The sequence below is a fragment of the Gorilla gorilla genome, chromosome 17 (assembly GCF_029281585.2).
Source record: "Gorilla gorilla gorilla isolate KB3781 chromosome 17, NHGRI_mGorGor1-v2.1_pri, whole genome shotgun sequence".
NCBI lineage: Eukaryota > Metazoa > Chordata > Mammalia > Primates > Hominidae > Gorilla > Gorilla gorilla.
Window position 1 is genome coordinate 45,788,894 of NC_073241.2, and position 14,618 is coordinate 45,803,511.

At 38.5% G+C, this 14,618-nt stretch overlaps 1 long non-coding RNA gene across 1 annotated transcript in view; it reads right to left on the reverse strand.

The window, feature by feature from the left end:
* Positions 1-640: 640 nt before the first annotated feature.
* LOC129528349 (uncharacterized) overlaps positions 641-14,618 on the reverse strand; it is a 33,967-nt gene continuing 19,989 nt past the window's right edge. Inside the window, exon 3 of the long non-coding RNA XR_008673610.1 lies at positions 641-700. This is a non-coding gene — a long non-coding RNA (uncharacterized lncRNA). The remainder of the gene's footprint in view (positions 701-14,618) is intronic.

Below are 14,618 nucleotides of genomic sequence, written 5' to 3' on the forward strand. Positions count from 1 at the left end.
ATTAAATAATTTTAGTTTGTAAAGTAATCATACAATATATTCAATGGCAGTAACTGTTGTTGCTAAGAAAAGCCTATATTATTGCGGCTTACTAATAGTGAAAACTCACATGAGGAAGGATAACAGTAAGAGAATCACTTTATTAATTGCCCTTTATTTTCTGTTAATGAAGTAAAGTTTAACATCTATTCTACCACTGACCGGTTTCTAGTATGTACTGTTGCAATCTTAAAGAAATACGTTTTTCATTGAAATATTAATTTAATCATATTTTAAAAGTGCAAATTATATGACAGGCACAAGTCTATCATCTTATGCTGTGACTGTCAACTACAGCACCAGGGAATCTAGATGAAACTCGATAAAAACACAGTTTAGGTTCTTTTGATCTTCTAAGTGTTTATTCACATATATATTGAGATATATTTGCCTATAGAGCCTGACCTAGCTAGAAAACCTCAGACTAAATCATAGTTTATGAAAGGTACAGAGTGGCAGAGATTACTCAATGTGAAGGCACTGGGTAAAGATGAAGAAACTTGCCAAAAATCACTCAGTTAACTGATAATAGTAAACACTGCATGGATGTCCTCAGTGACTTTGCAGAGCAGCCCGAATGGGACAATTATTCTCAAGCTGTGGCGGTGGTGGTGAACAGAGACTTCCAGTTGTCTCTTGGCTTTTCCTCCCAGATGTCTAACTGAAATTGAAAAACAGGAGAGTCCAAGTGAGCTTCTGTACCCCTCCTGTGCAGGTCTCTTCTCTGGCATTGGCAGTCTTGGTCAGTGACAACACCAGTCACCTTGTTACAGAATCCAGAAACTTAACAGTTTAAAGCAGACTGTCGTGCTTTAACTTCTCATTGTAATAAGCCTCTATACTTGGTTGAGTCAACCTCTTTTTTAAAATTTAGTTTTAATTTTAATGTTTATTTTTTTGAGACAGAGTCTCACTCTGTCGCCCAGGCTGGAGTGTAGTGGTGCAATCTCAGCTCACTGCAACCTCCACCTCCCAGGTTCAAGCAATTCTTCTGCCTCAGCCTCCCAAGCAGCTGGGATTAAAGGCGTGCACCTCCACACCTGGCTTTTTTTATTTTTTATTTTTTAGTAGAGACAGGGTTTCACGTGTTGGCCAGGCTGGTCTCAAACTCCTGACCTCAAGTGATCCACCTGCCTCTGCCTCCCAAAGTGCTAGGATTAGAGGCGTGAGCCACTGTGCCCAGGCAACCACTTTAATGTTCCAATCATCCATTTCTTTTATTTGATCTCCAGTATGACAACCTTCATCTTCCCAAAGCTAAACCAGAACCATGGCTTCCTAGTTGACATTTCAACCTCCAGGCTTGATGACCTTCATAGAATCTATTACCAGAGGACTCATAAAACTATAAAATTCTCTGATACTGTCTTGCTTATAAGGCACCATAGCTCCTCAATGTCTGTGAAGTGAAGTCTCAATGTCTTAGCCGCTTAGAAAACATTTAAGGCCTTACTTAATCAAATTTCTTCTTGCTTTTCCAGTTGTATTTCTTACTTCTCCCTTTTATGCTCCAACAATGTCAAAGGATATACCTTTTCACAAAGCTATCAAGTTCCATACTCCGGGAACTCCTCTCTACCAGGACTTCTCTCATTCTCCATACCTGCCTTGCTAAGTCTTATGCACCCTACAATCCTTCTGTTTTCTATTCAAATATATCTTTCTCTGTGAACTCTTCCCTGCCTCATGACAAGGAAAATGTTCACTTTCTTCCTTGTCCACATCTCTCTCTTGCACTATCTTTGTTATATCATATAGCATACGCTTAGATAGATAATTGGTTTATGATTGCTTCTTTCTACCATAGTGTGAACATATGTGATTTAATCTTAGTACTCCTAAAATTTAAACTACTGTTCTTCATGTATTAAGTTCTCAGCATGTGTTTATGGAATTAAAGCTTCATGTAAGCTTTTATATGTGATGCATATGGTCACGTGTAATGGGCAATGGTGGTATTCATTGGGGTCAGATTGTGAAAGGTCTTGTATGACAAATGTCGAAGAGTCACTCAAAGTAATCTAGAAAATGAGAGCCTGACCTTGGCAGTGGCAAATTGGAGGGGTTTTCACAAGCATTTCTGAGGACAAGCCTAGTGCCTGTATTGATATGTGAAGTGAAGGAGGAAGAATAGTAGAAGATTCCTCTGTGGTTTCAGCTGAAGAGACTGGATAGATAGTGACACCATTGTTTGAGATAAAGAATAGAGCAGATTGGCCAAAATTAGCAGACACTATTTTCCTAATATGGAATCTCAGATGAGCAAAGAATACAGACCATGGCAATTATTTGCATACAGATAAAGGTTGTGTTTGTTGGAGCTTTACTATCACTGAGATAATTTCAATTTAGAACTGGATGACTGACTTCCACACAAAGGTCAGGGTAAATTCCCTGTAGACCAGAAGGCATTTTGAAGAGGAGTAGTATGCTGCCACCTCTGCCCTAATATCACCCTTCTTTGCCTTCTTAAAAAAAAAGTCAAAATAAACAGATAAAATATGATCCCAAAGGTGGCTGAAATATACCACCTCTCCTTTGTGTATCCTCAGAGCACCTGAAAAACAGTGAGAACTTTACTGTTGGGCCAAGGTTTGTACTTAATAAGAGGAATAATAAGATTAACATGCCTTTGTGACTACATCCGGGGATCACTTGGAATAGAGTGCTTGTTGCCAAGTAGTTATCTGAAGGGTATACACACCAAACAAAGTAATGAAATCCAAATACCAAACAAGTGCCTTTAATGTAGTTAAAGGCCAATCTGATAAGTTAATTCTGAATAACACTATGTGAATGAGGTACGACTGTTTCTTCATGATGTCACTTATCCAGAAAGTTTACCCACTGAGATCACTGAAAAACTAAGCTTTTTGGAGACTCACTTTCAAGCGTCCAGAAACAAAGGCAATGTTTGAGCCATCACAAAGGATAGATCTTAATTCAAGACATGGAGTAAAAAATCATTAAAGTGCCATATTCATATGTTTTTAAAAAGGCCTTTTTTATCTTAAAGGAATATAATAGGTCTTGGGTATACCTTTGTTTTGTTCACAACACATTTTATCTTTTCATACGCATCTGTGACTCCTCTACTAGGCATTAATAATACAAGATGAACAAGTCCTCCTTCTTCTGGGCTATCTGTTCTCCATGCTTTCAACTGTTTCTCATGTTTGATGGATTCCAGTTCCTGCATCATTCTGCTTTTCCCACTCTGACCATATTCCAGTTTCATACCAATCCACTTAATACAACTAGCAGTTGGATTCACACTGCAGCCATTGACAAGGATAAGCTGTAAACAGCAGAAGGCTCATTCCCCAAATCAGAGAACTATATGTCTTCTGCTGAAGCTAAATCTTACATTAAATTTTAAGGTAGTCATGCTTACTTTTGGCTTACATTGAGGTTATAGTAAGTTTGTATTTTTTTACGTAAGCTATTAGTAATCTTCCCCATCTACTTCATCAAGTGATCTTTTAAAAATTGGTGGGAAAACATTTTAAGAGGAAGCCATAAAGTTTATTCCTATTGAGTTTCGTGTCATTTCAGCTCATTGCCTGAATGCATTAGGATCTTTATCAGCAGTTGTTTGCTTCTCTAATATGATGACTTTCCTGATTCTTCTTTCAATCCAAAGTGAAAATTGTAAAATGAACATGGGGAAACCCTATTGGGTGCTACTATTGATTTTTCTGATTTTCCTCCTCAGTGACTGACATATTGCATCAATCAACACTCTTTGGATATAACTGTTCAAGTAAATATGGTTTCAACTAATCAGCCTATAATACAGCCAACACTTTTCAATCTTGTCCGTAGGATATATGTGATGTACTTGCATGCGTTGTTGAATATTAAGATGCTCTTTGTGTATTTGTAAGCTTCTCTTGGTCTAGTCAATAATCCTATTTTGTTACAAATTATCCCATGATTATCTATTTTTTATGCATCTACATTGTTTATATTGATGACCAGTTTCTTTAAGAATGATTTTATAACCCTTTGTAGAGCTTTTCTTGGAACTGATATAAAATTTGGTAACGTTTATAATAATGTAAGGACTTTTTCTTTATTCTCTTTTGAAAAATATTATGGTGATATTGGTACAGCTAAAGTCACCTAACTCTTCCATCCATATATATGATTTTTTAAAAAAATCATTAACAATATTTCTTCAATTGTATCTGCAAACTTATTCAATATATTTAACCTTAGCATCTTTTAAGTACCCAAGGCTGTCTTACTATTTCTCACCTTCATTGGACTTTAAATCTCCCTTAATAAAGTTTTAAAAAATGTTCTTTTCTATATTGCGAATTTTTCTCTGTGATTAAAATAAGTAAGAACAAAAAAGGAAAATAAGTTGAGTAGTTTGGTCTCATTAAACCATCTGCCCAAATGATTGTACTTAGGCCATCTTTGGTCTTGTTCTAATTTTTTTTATAATACCCTATTTTTTTCCTTGTACTATAATCATAAGAATTGAAACTGAATCATGTTTCCATAGGCATCCTTGGTTCTATGTTTCTCTTTCAATACTTGAAATTATGATTTCCAAAATCTGAGCTCAACAGAAAGCTTCTTTTAAAACTCATTTTGTTTTTATAGAAATCTGCTCTTTTCCGTCAATTTAAGGTAACTTGGCGATTGTATTAATTTTAGAAAGTCTCATCCCTGTTGAATATTACTCTATTTGAGAGTTTCTCTCTGTTGTATCACTATGTCTGTTTCCTCTGTGAATTTGAAAGTAAGGGAGTCATATTTGATGATACCCCAATATATTTCCTGTCATTGTAATTTCTTCCCTCTGTCATTTTTACTTAACACTTTCCAATTTTTGTTTAGTGTTTCTCTTATTTTTATCAAAGTGAATGAGGCAAATAGTAAAAATTAAGCAGTATTAAAGATTTTATAATATTTCATCTCATTCCTCACCATCTCCAATCCTGCTACTGAGAAGCAAGCAGTTTTAGTAGTTCTCATAGTGATTCTTCTGGTGGTTTCATCTATAACACTAAATAACATACCAGTATTTCTTGATTTAGCAAGCAAATCTTCTAATCTCTGAACGCAAATTACCACTTTCAGATGCCCTCATGTAGCCATCCATTATGTTCTTAATTTTATTACTTATGTTATTATCTTAGTTTAGTCATTACTTGATTTTTCTTTAAATAGAATTATTTATATATCTTGATCTGTCAACTTCAGACGGTCACTTATTTTATTAACTAGTTAATTAATTTATTTTTGAGACAGAGTCTCCCTCTGTCACCCAGCCTGGAGTGTAGTAGTGTCATCTCAGCTCACTGCAACCTTTGCCTCCTGGGTTCAAGCAATTCTCCTGCCTCACCCTGCCAAGTAGCTGAGACTACAGGTGTGAATCACCATACCCAGCTAATTTTTGTATTTTTAGTAGAGACACAGTTTCACCATGTTGGCCAGGGTGGTCTTGAGCTCCTGACCCCTTGCCTCGTGATCCTCCTGCCTCGGCCTCCCAAAGTGCTGGGATTACAGGCATGAACCACCACAGCTGGCTCCAGTCACTTCTTCAGTTGAACATTCTAACATTCCAATTTTTTTCCACGTCTTCTTCACATTCACCTTCTAAATTCTGTCAAAGATAGCTTTATTTTGACAATGACAACACCAATAACATTTTATGTTCCGTTTGTAACCATAACTAAGTACAACCTGATACTTGAAACCCAAAAAATAGCATTGACCTGATTGCAGTTGTGTAACTATTGCCCAGTGAAGAGCAACATGCTGGTCAAGGACACCATTCTAATCTCTACATATCCCAGGTCACATACACAGGACCACCTAAGAATAATATTGCTTAAATACTAAAGAAATGTACTTTTTATATCTCTTCAATTGTCTGAAATCATGCCTTTTTTTTACTTTGTTTCATAAATTAACCATGGCTCTTTAGTACAGCTCTTTGTTTTTCCTACAATTTCTTAGTACAGCTCTTTATTTTTCCTACAATTTCTCAGTGTCCCTACATTTACCTGGTTGAGAGAATAAATATATGCATTCTTCAACATAACACTAAGAAGCCCCAGTTTCCTATTTATTTCAACTACTAATTAGAAATTATCTCATTCTTTTTAAAGACATTCTTCTTAGGGTTCACTGACTTTAGGATTTAATTTGGACCAATAACTTTTTAGGCTTACACAGACAAGTCATTCTGGCATTTGTTTCACTGCGTTCCTGACTCAGTTGCACAGTTTCTCCTTCACGACTTTTACCTTTATTTTGCTGGATTACAACCTCAAAAAATTTCCTCATAAAGGGTATATTAAAAGTGAACTTATTGGTTAGGCATGGTGGCTCACATCTGTAATCTCAGCACTTTGGGAGGCTGAGGCAGGCGGATCACCTGAGGTCAGGAGTTCGAGACCAACCTGGTCAACATGGTGAAACCACACCTCTACTAAAAATCCAAAAAAAAAATTAGCCAGGCTTGGGGCATATGCCTGTAATCCCAGCTACTTGGGAGGCTGAAGCAGGAGAGTCGCTTGAGGCAGAGGTTGCAGTGAGCCAAGACCTCGCCATTGCACTCCAGCCTGGGCAACAAGAAATTCCATCTCAAAGAAAAATAAAAAATAAAAAAAGTGAACTTCTCCATTGCTGCGAGAATTACATCATCTTTATTGCATCCACAGTTGAGTACCAGTTTGATCATGTATAGATTTGCAGGTTAACTGTCAGTGGGATTTTGATTGCGTTGTAAGACTTATATTCTCTCTTTCTCTCTGTCTCTCTCTCTGTCTCTGTCTCTTTCTCAGATTTTAGGGTATGTATTTATTCTTAGTGCTATAAAATTTCACAGGGATGTATATATGTATGGGATTTTTAGACCCCTCTTTCTACACATTCTGGGAATCCTTTTTATTTTGCTTGTACTTTTTTTAACCAACCAAACTATGGCGTTTCTTATCATTCTCTTCATTATTTTAGCTTTCACTCTTTAAATTAGCATACAATAGAATTCACTGTGGTATATAGTTCTATGAGTTTTGAGAACAGTATAAACAAGACAACCAAGATATAAAACTGCTCTGTTGTTCCAAATGTTCCCTGTGCTGCTGCTTTGTAAGTTAACTCCTCCACCTATCTGCAACTTCTGACAACCTGTGATGTGTTCCCCATTCCTACAAATTTATCATAGGAATATAATCATACAATATGTAGGCATTTGAGTTAAGCTTCTTTCACTTAATATGATGCTGTTCAGATTCATCTGCGTTTTGTGTGTCATGAGCTTGTCTTATATTATTACTAAGTAGTATTCCACTGTATGAATGCACTAGAGTTTTTTTAATCCCTTCACCAATTAAAGGACGTTGAGTTATTTTTAGTTTTGAAAAACTGTGAATAAAGCTGCTTGTAAACAGTCACATATATATGTTTGTACAAATAGAGGTTTTCATTTCATTAGGAGAAATACCTAGATTTGTTCTTTATATGGTAAGCATATGTTTAAATATGTATGAAACTGATCACTCTTATAAAGTGCTGTAACATTTTGCATTCTTACCAGCCATGCATGTAAACACCTGCCATTCTACCTCCTCACTAGCATTTGGAATTGTGCCCTGTTACTAATCTTAAATATTGGTGTGGATGTCCTTTCTGTTTGTTAGTTTTCCTTCTAACAGACAGGACCCTCAGCTGCAGCTCTGTTGGAATACCCTGCCATGTGAGGCGTCAGTGTGCCCCTGCTGGGGGGTGCCTCCCAGTTAGGCTGCTCGGGGGTCAGGGGTCAGGGACCCACTTGAGGAGGCAGTCTGCCCGTTCTCAGATCTCCAGCTGCATGCTGGGAGAACCACTGCTCTCTTCAAAGCTGTCAGACAGGGACATTTAAGTCTGCAGAGGTTACTGCTGTCTTTTTGTTTGTCTGTGCCCTGCCCCCAGAGGTGGAGCCTACAGAGGCAGGCAGGCCTCCTTGAGCTGTGGTGGGCTCCACCCAGTTCGAGCTTCCCGGCTGCTTTGTTTACCTAAGCAAGCCTGGGCAATGGCGGGCGCCCCTCCCCCAGCCTCGCTGCCACCTTGCAGTTTGATGTCAGACTGCTGTGCTAGCAAACAGCGAGACTCCCTGGGCGTAGGACCCTCCGAGCCAGGTGCGGGATAAAATGTCGTGGTGCGCCGTTTTTTAAGCCAGTCCGAAAAGTACAATGTTCGGGTGGGAGTGACCCGATTTTGCAGGTGCGTCCGTCACCCCTTTCTTTGACTTGGAAAGGGAACTCCCTGACCCCTTGCGCTTCCCAAGTGAGGCAATGCCTCGCCCTGCTTCGGCTTGTGCACGGTGCGTGCACCCACTGGCCTGCGCCCACTGTCTGGCACTCCCTAGTGAGATGAACCCGGTACCTCAGATGGAAATGCAGAAATCACCCGTCTTCTGCGTCGCTCACGCTGGGAGCTGTAGACCTGAGCTGTTCCTATTCGGCCATCTTGGCTCCTCCCAATCCAAACCCATCTGTACATCACCATCATCAAAGACCAAAAGTAGATAAAACCACAAAGATGGGGAAAAAACAGAACAGAAAAACTGGAAACTCTAAAACGCAGAGCGCCTCTCCTCCTCCAAAGGAACGCAGTTCCTCACCAGCAACGGAACAAAGCTGGATGGAGAATGACTTTGACGAGCTGAGAGAAGAAGGCTTCAGACGATCAAATTACTCTGAGCTATGGGAGGACATTCAAACCAAAGGCAAAGAAGTTGAAAACTTTGAAAAAAATTTAGAAGAATGTATAACTAGAATAACCAATACAGAGAAGTGCTTAAAGGAGCTGATGGAGCTGAAAACCAAGGCTCGAGAACTACGTGAAGAATGCAGAAGCCTCAGGAGCCGATGAGATCAACTGGAAGAAAGGGTATCAGCAATGGAAGATGAAGTGAATGAAATGAAGTGAGAGGGAAGTTTAGAGAAAAAAGAATAAAAAGAAATGAGCAAAGCCTCCAAGAAATATGGGACTATGTGAAAAGACCAAATCTATGTCTGATTGGTGTACCTGAAAGTGATGGGGACAATGGAACCAAGTTGGAAAACACTCTGCAGGATATTATCCAGGAGAACTTCCCCAATCTAGCAAGGCAGGCCAACGTTCAGATTCAGGAAATACAGAGAACGCCACAAAGATACTCCTTGAGAAGAGCAACTCCAAGACACATAATTGTCAGATTCACCAAAGTTGAAATGAAGGAAAAAATGTTAAGGGCAGCCAGAGAGAAAGGTCGGGTTACCCTCAAAGGGAAGCCCATCAGACTAACAGCAGATCTCTCAGCAGAAACCCTACAAGCCAGAAGAGAATGGGGGCCAATATTCAACATTCTTAAAGAAAAGAATTTTCGACCCAGAATTTCATATCCAGCCAAACTAAGCTTCATAAGTGAAGGAGAAATAAAATACTTTACAGAGAAGCAAATGCTGAGAGATTTTGTCACCACCAGGCCTGCCCTAAAAGAGCTCCTGAAGGAAGCGCTAAACATGGAAAGGAATAACCGGTACCAGCCGCTGCAAAATCATGCCAAAATGTAAAGACCATCGAGACTAGGAAGAAACTGCATCAACTAATTAGCAAAATCACAGCTAACATCATAATGACAGGATCAAATTCACACATAACACTATTAACTTTAAATGTAAATGGACTAAATGCTCCAATTAAAAGACACAGACTGGCAAATTGGATAAAGAGTCAAGACCCATCAGTGTGCTGTATTCAGGAAACCCATCTCATGTGCAGAGACACACATAGGCTCAAAATAAAAGGATGGAGGAAGATCTACCAAGCAAATGGAAAACAAAAAAAGGCAGGGGTTGCAATCCTAGTCTCTGATAAAACAGACTTTAAACCAACAAAGATCAAAAGAGACAAAGAAGGCCATTACATAATGGTAAAGGGATCAATTCAACAAGAAGAGCTAACTATCCTAAATATATATGCACCCAATACAGGAGCACCGAGATTCATAAAGCAAGTCCTGAGTGACCTACAAAGAGACTTAGACTCCCACACATTAATAATGGGAGACTTTAACACCCCACTGTCAACATTAGACAGATCAATGAGACAGAAAGTCAACAAGGATACACAGGAATTGAACTCAGCTCTGCACCAAGCGGACCTAATAGACATCTACAGAACTCTCCACCCCCAATCAACAGAATATACATTTTTTTCAGCACCACACCACACCTATTCCAAAATTGACCACATACTTGGAAGTAAAGCTCTCCTCAGCAAATGTAAAAGAACAGAGATTATAACAAACTATCTCTCAGACCACAGTGCAATCAAACTAGAACTCAGGATTAAGAATCTCACTCAAAACCGCTCAACTACATGGAAACTGAACAACCTGCTCCTGAATGACTACTGGATACATAACGAAATGAAGGCAGAAATAAAGATGTTCTTTGAAACCAACAAGAACAAAGACACAACATACCAGAATCTCTGGGACGCATTCAAAGCAGTGTGTAGAGGGAAATTTATAGCACTAAATGCCCACAAGAGAAAGCAGGAAAGATCCAAAATTGACACCCTAACATCACAATTAAAAGAACTAGAAAAGCAAGAGCAAACACATTCAAAAGCTAGCAGAAGGCAAGAAATAACTAAAATCAGAGCAGAATTGAAGGAAATAGAGACACAAAAAACCCTTCAAAAAATTAATGAATCCAGGAGCTGGTTTTTTGAAAGGATCAACAAAATTGATAGACCGCTAGCAAGACTAATAAAGAAAAAAAGAGAGAAGAATCAAATAGACACAATAAAAAATGATAAAGGGGATATCACCACCGATCCCACAGAAATACAAACTACCATCAGAGAATACTACAAACACCTCTACGCAAATAAACTAGAAAATCTAGAAGAAATGGATAAATTCCTCGACACGTACACTCTCCCAAGACTAAACCAGGAATAAGTTGAATCTCTGAATAGACCAATAACAGGAGCTGAAATTGTGGCAATAATCAATAGTTTACCAACCAAAAAGAGTCCAGGACCAGATGGATTCACAGCCGAATTCTACCAGAGGTACAAGGAGGAACTGGTACCATTCCTTCTGAAACTATTCCAATCAATAGAAAAAGAGGGAATCCTCCCTAACTCATTTTATGAGGCCAGCATCATTCTGATACCAAAGCCGGGCAGAGACACAACCAAAAAAGAGAATTTTAGACCAATATCCTGGATGAACATTGATGCAAAAATCCTCAATAAAATACTGGCAAAACGAATCCAGCAGCACATCAAAAAGCTTATCCACCATGATCAAGTGGGCTTCATCCCTGGGATGCAAGGCTGGTTCAATATACGCAAATCAATAAATGTAATCCAGCATATAAACAGAGCCAAAGACAAAAACCACATGATTATCTCAATAGATGCAGAAAAAGCCTTTGAGAAAATTCAACAAGCCTTCATGCTAAAAACTCTCAATAAATTAGGTATTGATGGGACGTATTTCAAAATAATAAGAGCTATCTATGACAAACCCACAGCCAATATCATACTGAATGGGCAAAAACTGGAAGCATTCCCTCTGAAAACTGGCACAAGACAGGGATGCCCTCTCTCACCACTCCTATTCAACATAGTGTTGGAAGTTCTGGCCAGGGCAATTAGGCAGGAGAAGGAAATAAAGGGTATTCAATTAGGAAAAGAGGGAGTCAAATTGTCTCTGTTTGCAGACGACAGGATTGTATATCTAGAAAACCCCATTGTCTCAGCCCAAAATCTCCTTAAGCTGATAAGCAACTTCAGCAAAGTCTCAGGATACAAAATCAATGTACAAAAATCACAAGCATTCTTATACACCAGCAACAGACAAACAGAGAGCCAAATCATGAGTGAACTCCCATCCACAATTGCTTCAAAGAGAATAAAATACCTAGGAATCCAACTTACAAGGGATGTGAAGGACCTCTTCAAGGAGAACTACAAACCACTGCTCAAGGAAATAAAAGAGGATACAAACAAATGGAAGAACATTCCATGCTCATGGGTAGGAAGAATCAATATCGTGAAAATGGCCATACTGCCCAAGGTAATTTAGAGATTCAATGCCATCCCCATCAAGCTACCAATGACTTTCTTCACAGAATTGGAAAAAACTACTTTAAAGTTCATATGGAACCAAAAAAGAGCCCGCATCGCCAAGGCAATCCTAAGCCAAAAGAACAAAGCTGGAGGCATCACACTACCTGACTTCAAACTATACTACAAGGCTACAGTAACCAAAACAGCTTGGTAGTGGTACCAAAACAGAGATATAGATCAATGGAACAGAACAGAGCCCTCAGAAATAACACCACATATCTACAACTATCTGATCTTTGACAAACCTGAGAAAAACAAGCAATGGGGAAAGGATTCCCTATTTAATAAATGGTGCTGGGAAAACTGGCTAGCCATATGTAGAAAGCTGAAACTGGATCCCTTCCCTACACCTTATACAAAAATCAATTCAAGATGGATTAAAGACTTAAACATTAGACCTAAAACCATAAAAACCCTAGAAGAAAACCTAGGCATTACCATTCAGGACATAGGCATGGGCAAGGACTTCATGTCCAAAACACCAAAAGCAATGGCAACAAAAGACAAAATTGACAAATGGGATCTAATTAAACTAAAGAGTTTCTGCACAGCAAAAGAAACTACCATCAGAGTGAACAGACAACCTACAAAATGGGAGAAAATTTTTGCAACCTACTCATCTGACAAAGGGCTAATATCCAGAATCTACAATGAACTCAAACAAATTTACAAGAAAAAAACAAACAATCCCATCAAAAAGTGGGCAAAGGACATGAACAGACACTTCTCAAAAGAAGACATTTATGCAGCCAAAAAACACATGAAAAAATGCTCATCATCACTGGCCATCAGAGAAATGCAAATCAAAACCACAATGAGATACCATCTCACACCAGTTAGAATGGCAATCATTAAAAAGTCGGGAAACAACAGGTGCTGGAGAGGATGTGGAGAAATAGGAACACTTTTACACTGTTGGTGGGACTGTAAACTAGTTCAACCATTGTGGAAGTCAGTGTGGTGATTCCTCAGGGATCTAGAATTGGAAATACCATTTGACCCAGCCATCCCATTACTGGGTATATACCCAAAGGACTATAAATCATGCTGCTATAAAGACACATGCACACGTATGTTTATTGTGGCATTATTCACAATAGCAAAGACTTGGAACCAACCCAAATGTCCAACAATGATAGACTGGATTAAGAAAATGTGGCACATATACACCATGGAATACTATGCAGCCATAAAAAATGATGAGTTCATGTCCTTTGTAGGGACATGGATGAAATTGGAAATCATCATTCTCAGTAAACTATCGCAAGAACAAAAAACCAAACACCGCATATTCTCACTCATAGGTGGGAATTGAACAATGAGATCACATGGACACAGGAAGGTGAATATCACACTCTGGGGACTGTTGTGGGGTGGGGGGAGGGGGGAGGGATAGCATTGGGAGAGATACCTAATGCTAGATGATGAGTTAGTGGGTGCAGCGCACCAGCATGGCACATGTATACATATGTAACTAACCTGCACAATGTGCACATGTACCCTAAAACTTAAAGTATAATTTTAAAAAATTAAAAAAATATCTTAAATATTCTGTGTGTATCACATTATGTTTTTAACATTCATTTCTCTAATGACTAATGACTTTGAACTTTTAGTCATGGACTAATTTACCATCTGTATATCTTCTTTAGTGAAGTATCTGTTCATATGTTTTATCCAGTTTGTAATTGGGTAGTTTCTTTTCTTTGGGGTGTTTTTCATGTATTCTAGATACAGTTTTTTTCAGCTATGTGTTATGCAAAAGTTTCTCTTAGGCTGTGCCTTAGGTTTTAATTCGCTTATTGTGTCTTTCATTTTGCAAATTTTTTCATTATGATAAAGTCCAATTTTTTTTATGGATTGTGTTTTTGGTATTAAAACTAAGAACTCTTCACCCAACCCAACATTCCATTGATTTTATCTTATATTTTTGTCTAGAATTTATACAGTTTTAAGTTTATATTTAGTTCTATGATCCATTTTGAGTTCATGTTTGTATATGGTGTGAAGCATAAATCAAAATTCTTTTTGTTTTATATACAGATATCCAGATCAAATCCTTTAATAGCATTTATTTGAGGGTCAATGCTCCATTGTATTTTTTCTTCAAGGGTTGCCATTTTAGAAGGCAATACCATTATTAGGCTAAGGCATGTGTATTTTTTCTCCAGAGAATACTGGATTCTCTCTTCTTTTTTTTTTTTTTTTGACAGAATCTCACTCTGTTGCCCAGGCTAAAATGTGTGGCATGTTCTCAGCTCACTGCAACCTCTGCCTCCTGGGTTCAAGCAATTCTCCTGTCTCCTCCTCCCAAGTAGCTGGGATTACAGGCGTGTGCCACCATGCCTGGCTAATTTTTGTATTTTTAGTAGAGACAGGGTTTCACCATGTTGGCCAGGCTGGTCTTGAACTCCTGACCTCAAGTGATCCACCTGCCTCAGCCT